Source organism: Bombus huntii, chromosome 14, assembly GCF_024542735.1.
Source record: "Bombus huntii isolate Logan2020A chromosome 14, iyBomHunt1.1, whole genome shotgun sequence".
NCBI classification, from domain to species: domain Eukaryota; kingdom Metazoa; phylum Arthropoda; class Insecta; order Hymenoptera; family Apidae; genus Bombus; species Bombus huntii.
The window spans coordinates 10375958-10391139 of NC_066251.1; the positions used below are offsets into that span (position 1 = coordinate 10375958).

General features: G+C 36.8%; 1 protein-coding gene across 5 annotated transcripts in view; it reads right to left on the reverse strand.

The window, feature by feature from the left end:
* LOC126872814 (dipeptidase 1-like) overlaps nt 1-3961 on the reverse strand; it is a 153599-nt gene extending 149638 nt beyond the window's left edge. For 3 of the 5 annotated variants that reach the window (XM_050633001.1, XM_050632997.1, XM_050633000.1), the window contains exon 1: nt 3727-3961. The gene's annotated coding sequence lies outside the window, so the exon portion shown is untranslated. Of the gene's footprint in view, nt 1-3339 lie in introns of all 5 variants that reach the window. The other 2 variants (XM_050632998.1, XM_050632999.1) reach the window with 1 other exon arrangement.
* Nucleotides 3962-15182: the final 11221 nt, after the last annotated feature.

Genomic DNA, 15182 nt, shown 5'->3' on the forward strand with positions numbered 1-15182 from the left:
CACAATTTCACTACTTATAAAAGAAGATATAGCATACTATTTGAAAAAATGAAGGTGACCTTGAAATATCGTACCCTTCCAAATAAAAAAAAATAATAATAACAGAGTTCTGTATGACATATTAGGTTGTCCTAAAAGTTCCTTTCGTTTTACAAGGAAGTAATAGATGCACAACATTTTTTATTTTATATTATTTTATTGAATTACGTTTGATCAATTTTATTCTATTACTATAAAATGAATCATACATAAATCCCTAAAATAATATAAAATAAAAAATGTTGTGCATCTATTATTTCACTTATGAAACGAAAGAAACTTTTGGGACAACCTAATACAAACTTCGTGAATAAAGATTCCTCATATCTTTAAAAATTGCGAGAAATATTCAAAGGGATAAAAATTATTATGTTACTTAGTATATCGTTCCATCATTCTTGCAATATTGTGCTTCATAACCTGATTAATATCCTTGTACGTGAATTTCAATAATCGAATTGAAAGTTTAAATATTACGATCAATTAATTTCTGTCGTCCGCGTGTGTATGTTAAATCCGCAGTTATCAGTTATTTGTAAACGTTACATGTTTTAAAAATAAGCAAATGAAAGTGATTCATTTGGTTCCACATGTGATTAAAATGATGGATTTTAATGTCTCGCCCTTGTAAAATATTGAAATATATACCGTGTATTAACAATCATTCTAATGCTCCATAATTTTATAAATTTGGTTTTTCCTGCTTGATAAAATAAGAACAGAATAGTTAGTCCAGTTTATTTTGGACTAGTTTACTTCACTCACTACTAGCATTATTCTGATATCTTAGTTTACTTAAAAACGCCATGCAACACGAGATGTCGAAGGAATATGTATTTGAACATGTACGTCGATCTATGACCCGCGGCTGCCACTCGTATCAAAATGGAAATAGGAGACATCAAACATATCTCTCAAATCTAAAAACAAACTCACATGTATAACATCGACATTTCGTCATAAAGTATTTTCCATTCCTTTTGGCAAGCACCTACTATTATAAACATGAAAAAAGTTCTTAGATCCCTTTTCTTTCTCACTTCGTGTAATTCCTTGGTCTTTACTCGAAAAACGTATAAAGACTCAAAAATGCGAAGTGTCGTCTCTTTTATAAAATCAACGAAAGATGATCAGAAGTATTCAGGGAGCTTAACACGAATTCTCAACACGTGAGATCAAGACAGAAAATAGAAGGAAAGAAGAGGAAGACGAAGCGGAAGAATCTACTTCAATTTTCAAAATTACGTTCTTCCGCTTATCTCGCGTCGACGAAGCCGCGCCAACGAAAGATCGCGTTTCTCAACTAGTCTCACCTCTATTTCGCAAGACTCCCGTGAACGAGATCACGCGAGGACGCGGCGTGAACTTGTTAACGGAAGTAAACGAGCCATCCTGACGACGCGACGGGGCGTCGTCGCGCGAAAATTGTTTGTCGCGGCAGATCCGCGTGGCGATTTAGCCGGACGAGTATTAGGAACGCTCGAGTCGGTGGAAAATCATCAACGGGAGAGAGAGTCAGCCTGATTTATTTATCTATTAGCTGACATTGTACTGAAACGCATTCATACACTCGATACGAATGTGTCCAAATTCTTAGAGTATCCGAAAACGCGAGAGACTAGCGGAAAAAGTTAAGAATTTTTGTATCTTTCTCAATTATATTGCAATATTTCAATATGTACAGTGGTGAGCGTAGTTTTTCGACCAGATATATTTTTCATTATACGTTCAAAAGTGATATTTTCAAAATTTGTATCTACGTAATATTATATAACTATATAAATAGTGTTTAATGGCTGTGCTGTTTTCTTTTACATGGCATGCATAGTATTTAACTTAGCAACATCTGACATTTTATAATAATGTGTTTACTGTAATAATAATCTCTACTCTCTAAACCTGACATCTTCTAAAATAACAGGAAAATATTTCAAACAGAAACTTACAGAAATTTAGGATACTTAAAGTTTGCTAACATTTTACGAATTAAAAAATTAAAAAATTTTTCAACTGTCAGATTCTAGATGTGGCCATAGTTCCATTAATTTTTCCATGGAACCTGACGTCTATAACGAAACAAAACCATATTTCAAACAGGACTTGAAACTCACTGCCAGATTCTGAATATGACGAGAGTTCCCATTAATTCTTAAAATTTCAAATATTTTTACATCACAAGAAAATCCACCGAAAGATAGAATTTGTTCACATTTATACGAAATTAAGCCGAAGATGCAACCTCAGATTTGCAAACTGAGAAAAAGAATCTTGGGTCGTCCGTAAAAGCAAGAAACGGGATCCCATCAGCTATCTTCGTCATACGAATCCAGGTCAATCGAATCCTGTTAATTCTTCATACCGTGTCTGGTTTACAAACTCGAGTAAATAGTCGCGTAAAACGCGATACCAACAAACACCAATAAAAACATCCTTCCTTCCTCCTTTTGAAGTACAATTTAAAACTCCTGTGAAACAGGCAGCTTAACGAAAACAAGTATCGAAGATTCGAAGCACTTCGCGAACTTTGACCCTCCAAAATCCTGGCAAACAAACTTTGTGCAAAACTAGCTATGTATTCTTCACTTTTATTACAAAATCGCCGCTAAAATTAACAACACACTCATATCTATCGATTCAAACACTAACCCGAGAAAAAGAGTCTCGAGAGCAGATTTTATATTGCACGTTTCATTTCGAAAATCCTCAAAGGCAGACGCCTCTATTGATACGAAACAAGTCATACTCCTCACTCCTAGGATAAATCTATTGATACAATAGTTGTAACAGAATACAGATATGTAACTACGAAATCGCAGAGTTTATTATGCTCCATATATATTTAAAAATTTTGACTTCTAATACCACTAACCCAATATAACTAATAATGTATTTACACATGCGGAATTTATTGTATTTGTCCAGGAAATCGAAGAAAAGGGAAGTAGACTTCGTACTGCATATATCGTTTTTAAACTAATTTTAAATTACTCAAAACAAAAATGTTAATTTCTGAATTCTCACTGAAATGGAACGAATTATATTTCTATCTTGCACGATAAAATCAACACCAGTAGAACTATCAAAGTAATCATCTCTTTAGGATGCCAGATATTCAATCGGAAAACCTAGAGAAAGACAACATGTACCATTTCCAAATTTTTCTTCTCTGATAAATAAAATGAGTCATATCCTTTGTTTCCACTACAATAACGCAATCATGGCCACGAGCAAAGATTGCCAAATATTTAATCAAGAAACCTGCAAAAAGAATCTTGAACGCAGATATTATACTCCACGTACGTCAACAAATTTCTCAGAAGACAGTGATTCCTCATCCCCGAAATCGTTTAGTTTGTAACTTTCCAAGACACTTAGCGAGCTTCCCTTAGCCACGCGTTTCCTCGACTTTACGATCTCGGCCGCAATCTTCTCTCTGACTTTCAGCCGACTCTCGATCCACGAATAAAGACGTTTCTACGAAGCTACTACAGAGCAACGACGTTGATCATTCTCATAGATATCTCCGATTTACGATTACAATTTACAAATCTCATTGGTCCACTCTAACCAGGCGGAAAAGAAAGAAAAAGGGAAGGAAAGAGATATTTCTCGATCAAGGGACAACTGGCGCGACCAGGTATTCACGCGTGGCGATCACTCGAGCGAAAACAAGCGGCGAAGAATTACATTCTACTGGTTATCTGTCAGCCGGCCGTGTTCAACTACGGGCATCCGATTAGACGGTCGCGCGCACTTGCCAGAGTTTGTAACCACTAGACTAATTCACCAGAACCGGGGAGAATGAGCCACACAAGAACCGAGTATATATCACCGAGCGTTCTTCGACGAGACGACGGCGAAAAAGAAACAAAGAACAGAGCCGTTGCGCACTCGGCGACCGCCGCGGCAAGACTGGGGTCTGCTACCCGGCCGGGGTAGCTGCCATGGCAACCCGACAACCCCCGAAAGCTTCATCCCACGATCGGGTCCTCTCGCTCTTTTCCATGGTCTTCCGCAGTCGTCGATCTCTTCCCACGCGATCTCTTTCCATCCGTTGGAACCGTCGCTGCACACACGCTCTCTATCCTCTTCTTTTCACCTCTGTTTCACGCCTACCTCTTCGTCCTTTCACTCGTGTTATTTCACTCGCACTTGCAGCCTCCCTTTCTCCGTTCCTCTTCGCCATCCTCCCTCCCCAATGTTCCTCTGGAGCAGAACGGAGCTGGCCTCGCGCAAGCTCCGACCGCTGCCGGAGGAAAAGTCGCAGAAGCTCGTGGCCTCCAGGAGAATGCTCTGTCGCTCCGACTCTCTCCTTTTCTTTCTATCTACAACGTGAACGTGCGCGCTCTCGCCCGTACAGGCACGCCGTTACCGCGCGATTCTTCTGATACACAGGGTTCTTCTGGTTTTCTTGAGTCTTCTGCTGGTGAGATCTGGTGGCGAGCGATTTCGTGACGTTTCCGGAGGAATTGTTGGATTTTCCCTTTATGCGGTCGACCAGCGACGGTAATTGTTTGGGTAGTTCAATTTTTAGATGAACAGTGGGAAAGGGTTGGCACAGGGTTGTTGAAAGGATGCTGGATTTGGAAGAGGGTTTAATAGTTATGACGGGAATTGTTTTTGGATGTTGGATGAGCTTGTTTTCTCTTTATGTTTTTATGCTTGTCTTCTTATGGTACATTATGCTGTTGGTTATGTTCGTGTCTTATAGTAAATTGTGCTGTAACACATATATACGATAATGATAGCTCTAGCTGTCTTATAAAGAGTTGTCTAAATTACATAATAGATAATCTTGTGATAACTAATCGATTCACAATTATTTTCATTGTTAAAAAATATGTCGGTAAAGATAATAATTCCAGACAATTTCCTGCCGTTTTCTCTGTAGAAAGCAACTGCTTCATATGTTTCTCTTTCAACCTTTACAAATAATTTCGATCACTGTTATGTATCGTAATAGCGTATTAAGGAATAGGGTTATACAACGCTGAAGCTCGATTAAATGCTTAAACCTACCTTTCCCTCGCAGCGAAACTTTCGCTTGCGAGAAGTTAACTTGAAACAACTGTTGTTAATAAAGAAGTTGCTAGTTGCTTGCATAAAAGTTCCGTACTTGCGTAACACATTCTCGCGTTACTTGTACATCCTGCCATAACGTGTTAATTAAGCGAAGTGGAAAATCGATCCGTAAAGTTTTGCCACATCGATCGAATATTTAAGTCGATTGACTTTGCATATTGCTTGGTTGGTTATTGATTTTAAGATATGAATTTAAGATATGAACAATATTGACAATTCATGAAAGGCCTTTTACCCTATTTTTTCGTTCTGAGGCCTTTAATGCAGCAATGTAGAAATGACAAGGTCTAAATTAGAGTGCCTTTCACGTCCCAGCAACTTCCATTCGTATAGAACATTTTCTAAAATATGACACAAATCTGGCTTTGGATTTAAAAGATCCAGCAAAATACATTTGATTGACAGATCTCTGAAGAATGTGCTTTTACACAATGTGAGTACTCAGCTCAAAATTTATGTATCCCATATGTAATTCTAAAGAAAAAACCAGTGGGTAACAATATCATAAAATTATTGCTATCAATATTATTGCTACAATAATTAATTACTCTTTAAAGCTAATAATGATTAATTACTCTTATTATTTATTATTCAATAATAATTCAAACTCGTTACTATCTTCGGTGCTAATTTGTAAAACTAAATATTTATATAATTTGAAATTATCATACAAATTGATAAATTAACTTATTCTCTGTCCATACATTTTGGAAATATCGGTGACAAAAAACAAATTTCAAAGATTTCTCTCTGTAGGTAAAACAAATTTCTGTTTAGGTTTCATTCCTTTAATTATATTCATAAGTTGCGTAAATATCTATAATTCTATACTCTTCGTGGTTATTAATAATATGTGCAATTTGGCACGCAGTTAAAACCTATTTAAGAAGATAGTAGACTTATCTTTCTAGACCTATCTTTAATCTTATGGGAACGACCAAAATCTTACGTATATTTGTCAACTGTCTTAGAAGAGGAAATAAGACGAGCGTCGACATCGTCTTTATCATTCGTTGGAATGCACTCGAAGCTATCGTTTTATCCCCGATGAATGTGAGGATGAAAAAAGACATAGCTTCTGATGGGTCCTCCTCTCTTTCCTCTGTCTTCTTCCTAAGGCGACCCGTATAGATTACAAAGGAATAGCTTGTAGGAATGTCGAGCTGGTTCTTTACTGGGTGAGAAATGCCAGCTCTCGAATTTCTTCTTCCTGTATTCGCGCATCGGATGCCTGCGAAACAAACGACTTCATTTTCGCGCAGTTACAAGGGATGTTGCCTTTCCACTTTCTGACAACTGTCGCTACACTTTCTGGTCGTTTCTATTCCAAGATGTAAGTACATACGTACAATTTAAAAATATTATTTAATTTAATTTAATTATCATTTAACTTAATTAAAAAATCTTCAATTTGAAGGAAAGGATTACTTAATGATACGAGTTTTATTGCACTGCAGCATTGTTGGAAACTTAGGATTGCAAGCAGGTTATTCAAGAGATGTAAATTAAAATAGTAACTATAACTTTCGTAAGTGACTGTAGGATACAAACACGTGAAATTATTCCCGCATAGTAACAGCCAATATACAGTTTTCAATGCAGGATGGAAAGAAGAGGCGCTATAGCTACGATTCGTCCTAAAAAATCGTTTAGCGGAAACAGTATATCGGTATGCAGTGGTCAAAAGATTAAACATCAAAGGCTAAGTCTACACTCGATTAATTCTTGGCCGGCGGATGACGGCCGGTGTAGGGCGATTACTGAGTCATTTCTAATCCATATATTTTTTGAACTATGTTTTAGCCGTTATCTTATCGTTATTGTTATTATAACGTTATTTTTTACAATTGCTAGCTTGCACAAAGTGCTTGTAATTTCTTACGACACAAACTATATGTACCAAAAAATATTGTTAAATATACTGGTAAACATACTATCTATCACAACTAATCTTCGATATATCAATCTTATATCAAAAATATTGGTAGCATATTCTGCATATTTTTTATGCATTTAACGTTTATCGCACATTTAACGTGCGGCCTAGTTACATATTATCTTTTCATTATTATTAAAGGACCGCGGGTCTATATTTCAAAGATCAACATACATTGGAAACTATAGCCTCTACCTATGTTTTCACGCCACCAAATCATACTGCAACTGATGTATAATAAAAGGAAGGAGGAAAATTTTGTTCCACACGTAAGATATTCATAATGTCGAAGACAGATGTTCCCAACAGGAGATGTCGAAGAAAGATCAAAAACTGACGTTCAGCTGTTGAATTTAAGGAAATTCCGCTTCCCGACGGCGGATAATCTAAAATTAAGGGAAACGTATACGCTACCCTCCAACGTTCTGCATAAGCAATGCATCGTGCGAGACAGACGAATTTATTTGAACCCGTTGTCTTGGCCACAATTACTGTAAACGTATCCTTCGCTTTTAAGAGGTAATTATTACTGTGGAATGATAAATCTGCTTTAACGTAGCTCCCCTCCACCTGCAAAACACCTTTTCCCTGTCTCCTGCTTTTCCACGCTCTATTATTCTTACTCCTCCCCTTTTCACCCCGTATGTCCCTTTCCCTTTGTATAGCTTTCAGAATTTCTTTCACGATTTCTTTCTCTATTTCCCCCTTTCTCTTCCAACTCTCTTCCTCTAGATCTCACTCTGTTCTTTTTATCTTGATCGTTAAGTCTTCCCCTATTTTCCCTCCATTTGTTTCTTTCTGGCTTCTGCTTGTTGTACATGCATCGTTTCTTTGAACTGTTTACCCTTCTTTATATGTATACACAAAGCGATACGTAGTTTACGGTTGTAGAAAGGAAGTTCTCCATAATTTTGCAGATTTCGTTCTATTCTGCAGATTAGAGAGACTTCAGTTCTGGGAGAACTTGAGGCTTCAGTCATTACTTACTAATAAAATTATTAAAATATGACGCGCAATATATTGTACACGAAATTTTTCCAGGGTAAGACTTCAAATATTTTTGTGAATGAATGAATATCGTTCGCAAAACGATTCCTCCTACATATTAATTCAATCATTCTGAGCAGTTAATCCTCAACTACCGCTACTGCTATTCATTCACATAAGAAGCCACGTTTTCAGCGTTATACTGGAGAAAATCAAACTTTCCACGCAACCATTCAACTTGCGTTAAAAAGAATTAATACTCTGTATTTTCACATGGATCATGTTTGCGCTCGTAACACAGTTCTCGTTTCGAAATCCCCCTACATACGAATCAAAATAAAACCGTAAATGAAGTTTCCAAAACATTTCTAACATTCATCCAGGCCGGAGGTATGGGGACAACTGTAAATTATCCTTGGTAGAGCATAGTCACTAAGTTATAGCAAAATGCCAGTCGTTTTCAGGCTTTTTTTCGTGGACACATCTCCGTGAAAAAGGGGGTGATAAGGTAGTGGGCTGGCCAAACCAGCGTTTGCTGTCAGCAGAAAGAGAGAGAAGAGTTTTAAACGGTTCTTAATTTAATTTTAAGTAGATTCGAACCCCTCTCCCAACTTGTAGCCACGTCTGTTGGAATTTAATCGCGCTGTTTTAAGGAAATAGTTGTAAAACGAGAAACTGCCAGCATATTCTGGACTTTTTATGAAAGGTCCGATCGTTTTTAGAAGCTATCGAAATGTGTCCCGGTTGTAGTTGGAATAAATAATTCCATCATCTAAAACAATTCCTTTTGATAAATTCGTACAAAGTCTACACTTTAGTATATACAAAAGTATACATACTTTTACTTACTGAATTTTGCGTATCTAATTTATCAAAGAAACCAAAAACGCATTTTGTCAAAAAGATATTTATATTTGCACGACAGTACAATTATTATTAATATATTTCTAATAGGAATTTAAGAAATTATTACTAAACTGTAAAATCATCCGCAAAATGAATTTTCACTTTAAGAATATGGTTTAGTGAGTTCATATTAATATTTTTTTTCCTTCGCTATGTCCTTCAAGTTTGTCTCTTAAAATCTGACGCACCTTGCATAATCAAGGCTCATTAAACTCTTTGGAAGTGGTACGATGTTATTACGCTCACGAAGCAGGATGCAATAATGGAGAATCGCAAAAGAATATATTTCCGCGATTTAATCCAGTTTTACATCGAAATTAATTTCCTATACTTATTTGAAGAGGCGAAGTTAGAGAATAAATGTCGTAAGTAGAATGCAGAACGCGATATCGAGCGTTTCGAATGGTCCAATCAATAACTCGAAACCAACCAGGTAAAGTTACGCAGAAACGCGTGTAATTAATTCAACTGGGAACTGCGTCATTAATACCTATCAACGATGTTGCAGCGTCATAATTAGATTATCTTTTAATATAAGCCTGTCTACCTCCGACGGATATATTTTCGATCAGCTGTTGGGTTATTAACACGATCATTGTCTTAATCACGTGCTTGCGTGAATCACGCATAGACAACGTGACACAATATGGTAAAACGTGACGAAGATACAGAATAATTCATTCTTCTATAGGTCTCGGTTTCTTTTGGTCATTGTTTTCAACCTCAGTTCACATTTCTGAAATTCTATATATCATTTAAAATATTACGGACCCATTCGTTGCGATACATTTGTTACAACATGTCTCAATAAATTTTTTTTATGTACGTACCTCTTGATAGATGATGTCGTTTGCCACGGTAGGTCAAATTTTGATACATTTGGCGTTAAGATCCATTGAATTTTTTCAAGTTGAATAATTGGAACGTTAGAAACGTTATCCATTCCCGTTTTAATTACTTTGTAGTTTGTAGCCTAGTTTGTAAGAGAATTGACACTTGTCCGTCGATATTTTCTGCTGTTGAAACGACTGTATAATGAGGGATCAGCGAAAACAAGAGCACGAGGCGTTTTTTTTTCTTTTATTTAATATTTCACATTCACAATTTGTCCAATTTGGATATTTGGTAGAATTTTGTAGCTGTTTGATTATTATGTGGGTAGCTACCCCCAGTGGGGTACCATCTTCGTGTTTGTTAGGTTATATCCTTTATGAACGAGGCGTGAGTGCAATATCATAATGTGACAGACTTATCGAAAGATTTCAAATTTACATATAAATCTCACTTTGCTGCTAGCAACATTATGTTCCATCACTGGGCTGTACAGACAGCTATGTCGTTTGTACAACAAAAGTGATTCAAATGCAAGCAGGTATAAAAAAATATTTGATTGAAAATTTCAAGAAGATACATTGCTTGCGTAGTAATTTCTTTAAATATTTGGGGAATTTATGGAAATGTATAAGCAGATGTTCACGAAAATGCATACGAGGAAAGTAGGAAACTTGAAACGCGCGGAAGAAAAAAGAAATGAATAAAATTCTCGCTGGAAAATAAGTAATTGATTTCCAATTTTATTGATATATGTACATGTTCCTCTTTTTCTAGACTCTTTGTTTTCACAACAAAGTTTATTGTTCAAGTTATTCGCAAATGCGTGGCTGTAGTCCTTGTAAGGATTTTTATTCTCCTTTTTCCAATTCCTCCCTTTCCTCTTTTCTCGTTTTCGTTTGTAGGAAATGTATGAAACCATAATTATGTATGATTTGTTCCGCCAATTACGATTATTATGAGTTACAACGACTTACGAAAATCGATTTGAATATCGATTTTATATTCGCAGAAAAAAATAACAATTCTGACGCGGAACGTTTTGTTGGTGGATTTTAACCCTGAGTTGCGTATTTTTAAATATTGGCTTAAAGTGATACAAATTAATATTAAATTGATTTTACGGATGAAACGGTGAATAAATTAGATAAAAAAATTACAAACATATAAAATTTAGGCCATATTATAACGAAAAGAGAATTAAATTTATTCCTATATATATCAAAAACAGAAAGACTATATATTTAAAAAAAATTTTGTTTGAAAATAGCAATTAAATTAAATTCATACAAATTGAGAACCATATGTATTTTTCAATAATGAGAATTACATTTCTTTATTTTACATTATTTCACTTTTTTAGGTAATTCTGTTTCCAATTTTCTCTACAAAAGAAAAGAATCGATGCGTTTTAATTAACATTATTCAACTTTTCTTCATGAACGATCACGAAATTTTTTAACCAATTCTTTTCATTTTTCGTGATGAAAGATTAATCATTGAATCTTTTAGTTAAACTTTCCTTTTCAAAGATTCTTACAGAGATCCCCTGGACTGACTGTATCTTTGCTTGTAAATTATTCGGTGAAATATCACAGAAACGGGACACGACGCTTTTTCCATTTCGTTTCGACGTATAGCATTAAAATCCGTTAAATTCCACCATTTCGATTTAGCTTCCAACGTAACAAACAGAGATGTAGATAATAGATGGAACGAAACGGTGTCCAAGCTACGACCATGAAAAATCCAGAAAACAATAATCGGAACGGAATGATAAACGGGTGACGGCCGATTTTCAGGGCGAAATTATTTTTCGGAGGAGGGAACATGGGGGAAAAGAAGTCGATGCTCGTCGAAACTTTCAATTAATAGTCCGTTCTCAAACTGTCACACGCACTTGAATGTTTTTATCCGTTATCAACGTGAATTCGCGTACTAGTCAAAATTTCACTATAAGTCGATAAAACGTTTTCGACTGGGTAATACACGACTGAGAATTCGTGTCGATTCGTTTCATCGATACGTGGGTATGCGAACGAAGGGCTTAATTTTGAATTCCATAAGACCCGAAGTCAGAACAAATTCATTCTTTTTGGAATATTACTAATATATAGAATTATACACTGCCACTCAGAACTCTACGTAGACATTTGCTTACCTCTGGCAGGATGTAATTTAATTAGAAACATCAAAGACAATTTTTTTCTTTATAACAATTCCCTGTAGTGATTTCTTTTAGAAAAATAGGGCAAGATTTGCAAGTTGCTCAATGTGAAACGCCTGAAACTTTCAGCGTACGGTAGGTCTTGCTAAGTTTACATCGATCTTTTAGCGTCCAAAAAAGTTCTCAGCTAGAGGCACGATTAATTAAAAAGCGTCTGCCTGGCTAGTACTATAATCCAATGCGACGGGATTATCGGCGAGCACTCGAATCTGTAAAATAAACCTTCGAGTGAACTTAAAACGCGAACGAAAAGAGAGGGCCGGACAGATTTGAGGGAGAGGGAAAGACGAGAAGTCCGTTCCACTGATTGAATCGAGAGCTCCGCGATTTATCGACAACGCGCGAGGGACAAATAAACGAAGGGGGAAAAGGTAGAAGAACGAAAAGGGAAGTCGGATAGAAAAAAAGGGAATCGATGGAAGGACAGCTGTAACGAAACGATAATAGCGCTAATTGATGCGCCGACGAATCGATAAAAATCGGACGAATGAGCGAGTCACCGGGGTACAAGAATTGGGTGCACGCGCGAGAATCGTTGTTTGTCGCTGCAACGAGATACAATTTATGGTCGTCAGCTATTCGTCGTAATCACAATGTCCCGTGTACGCGACTTGTTTTCCCAGAGTTCGAGGCCAAACGCTTTCCATCGACAACGAGTTTCGAAATTTCTGTTTGTCGCCTAACTATTCGCTGATGTTTTATTGGCTGTATGGTAACTATAACAGAGATTTTAACAGACGAATAAGAGATCTGGAAAATAAAAATATGATAGACTATGTTTAGAAGAGTTCTCTGCGTTTTCATCAAGTAGGTGCAAAAGTTATACAAAACCGTTCTTTTTCGGATTGGACTATTCCTTGGTAATAAAATTTCTGTGGAACTGAAACGTCCATAGAAATCATTACAACATTCTATTTGATTGTTTAGAAATGAAATAAAATTTATCTGTTGTTACGTCGTGCGACATTCTACCTAGACCAGGCCACTCACCGCTGACGGGATGGCAACCAGATGTCCGCACGCCTTCACTGCGTACCTTCAATAGTCTTAAGAGCCGATCATAAATCTTAAGAATTTCTAAGGTCCTTCAGATCGAACCAAACATCTGCACTAAGTCACTGTCTAAAGGTTATTGTTTATTACGGAAAGATAGAAGTTCGTCTTTCTCATGTACAATGTTTCGCACTAGCAACTTTCTCTCGGGGCGGTTAACACCCTTCCTCGACCCGTCCACACCAATCCAGAAAATTAACCAATTACCAGAGAAGTCCTTCCCTCACTCTCACAACAAGAACTTGGTCTTAACAAATCAGCTTTTCTCGCATCATTAGACCCACCCATCGCAAGTGTCCTCCGTTGCATCATCGTTACAGAAAGTCAGTCTTTATACATTTTTTGAACATCTAAGTCGCCTTCAACATTTAAGCGTGCGTCGCGTACAACACCTTGTTACTCTAGCTATCAATTGAATTTAATTTTACATTTCTAGTTAAGAAGTTGTTGGAATAAACATTAATTATATTCGTAAAGTCAATTTAACCACCCCTATTATCGCAACCGAAATCAGGGGATCGATCATTTCGTGGCGTCGATTATCCAATCGTAACGGGAATTTACGACTCCCGTTGACGTGCTTTCTCGCGATCGCGTCTCCCCGCGAATGGTCGAAACATCTGTAATTGTATGATTAGCTTCTAATGAGAATAATATTTTATTTTATAATTCTAAATATATAGATTTATTAATTCTAAATAAATACAATATGGCGGCAATTGATAGCAAATACCACCGGACGACACCAACTAGTGTCGGACGACGACAGTGTAACGTCAATTCACATCAGAGACCAGGCCACACACCACGGACAGGATGGCACCCAGATATCTGCATATCCTTGGTACGCACCCTCAATAGTCTTAAGTGCCCACCAGAAATATTTTATTTTCACCAACCCTAAAAGTTACGTGACAACAGCGCAGTGGTTAGTGCCTTAGGTTACGGACGTTCGGGATCCGGATTTCAAATCCCGGCGACTGTAGTCCGATCTTTCTTTCCACGATTCTTAAATGAGAAGAAAATGTAGCAGTAGCGACATCTACACCCGCAGCAGAACCTATCTCGGCCTCTACAGCCAGCCGTACAGGCAGCCACAACTATCACGATCTATCCACCTCAACAACATTGACAATTTTAATTTATTTAGTCCCAAATATCATTTAGTAATACTTTCATATCACTACAATAATTTGATACTATGAAGATCAAACGTAAAACCTGGTGAAAACTTGCTTCATTTGAAAATAAGGAAATGTGGTAATGTTTTTTTTGTAACTACTGCAATTGCGAGATTAATTTTCTCAAACCATTAGAACCAAGGTGTGAAGAATGTTCTTAATGCTTCATAACATAAAGTAACGGCCAATTTTTGGGTTTTCCTTCACAAGCATCCTCCATCTCATAACAATTATTCCTAACGATCTTCCAATGGTTGCAATATAAAACCGATAAGAACCGATAAGAAAGAAAGGAAAAGGAATTAAAACCTTAAAATCCTTTAAGAAACTAGTCAGCAGTTAAACTATCGAACTTGAACGGTCAGCAGAGTGGGTTGGCGTGTCGAGAACTCGTTTCTCCATGTCGATGGAGGTAAAATTTCGTGACGACTTTCGTCGACGGGTTTCGAAAGCGACCACGTGGCCACGGTCGAGTTAAGCTCTGGAAAAGCTTGGAAAACGCCGCTGACTGCGGCTTCCCGTGGCAATAAATAAAGTTGATAAGCCGGCCACGGTGTTTGCGAACGTTTTATTATTACTTTTCCATCCCATCGCCATTATTCTTCATCGTTTCCATGTCACGATGAACGATCGGTCCGGAGCCATTGCTTCGATTTGCGACGAATATCCACAACATTTCTTCGATCAGTATTTCTTCTTTCTTTCGAATGCTCTAGGCTTGTTTTTGCATAGTAACAATATGCTAAATCTGATCGATATCCGATTAATATCATATAAAAATATATTTTGGGGAAAAAATATTGTCTCTCAAGTTTTTAACTGTTCTAACTCTATCTTTCGAGAACAACTTACTTAACTAACCCGTGTGTATCTCATTGATCTAAAGAAATCCTAGAATTCATTACAACCTCGTCTGTCCTATTATTAGTCCTCGTCGTTT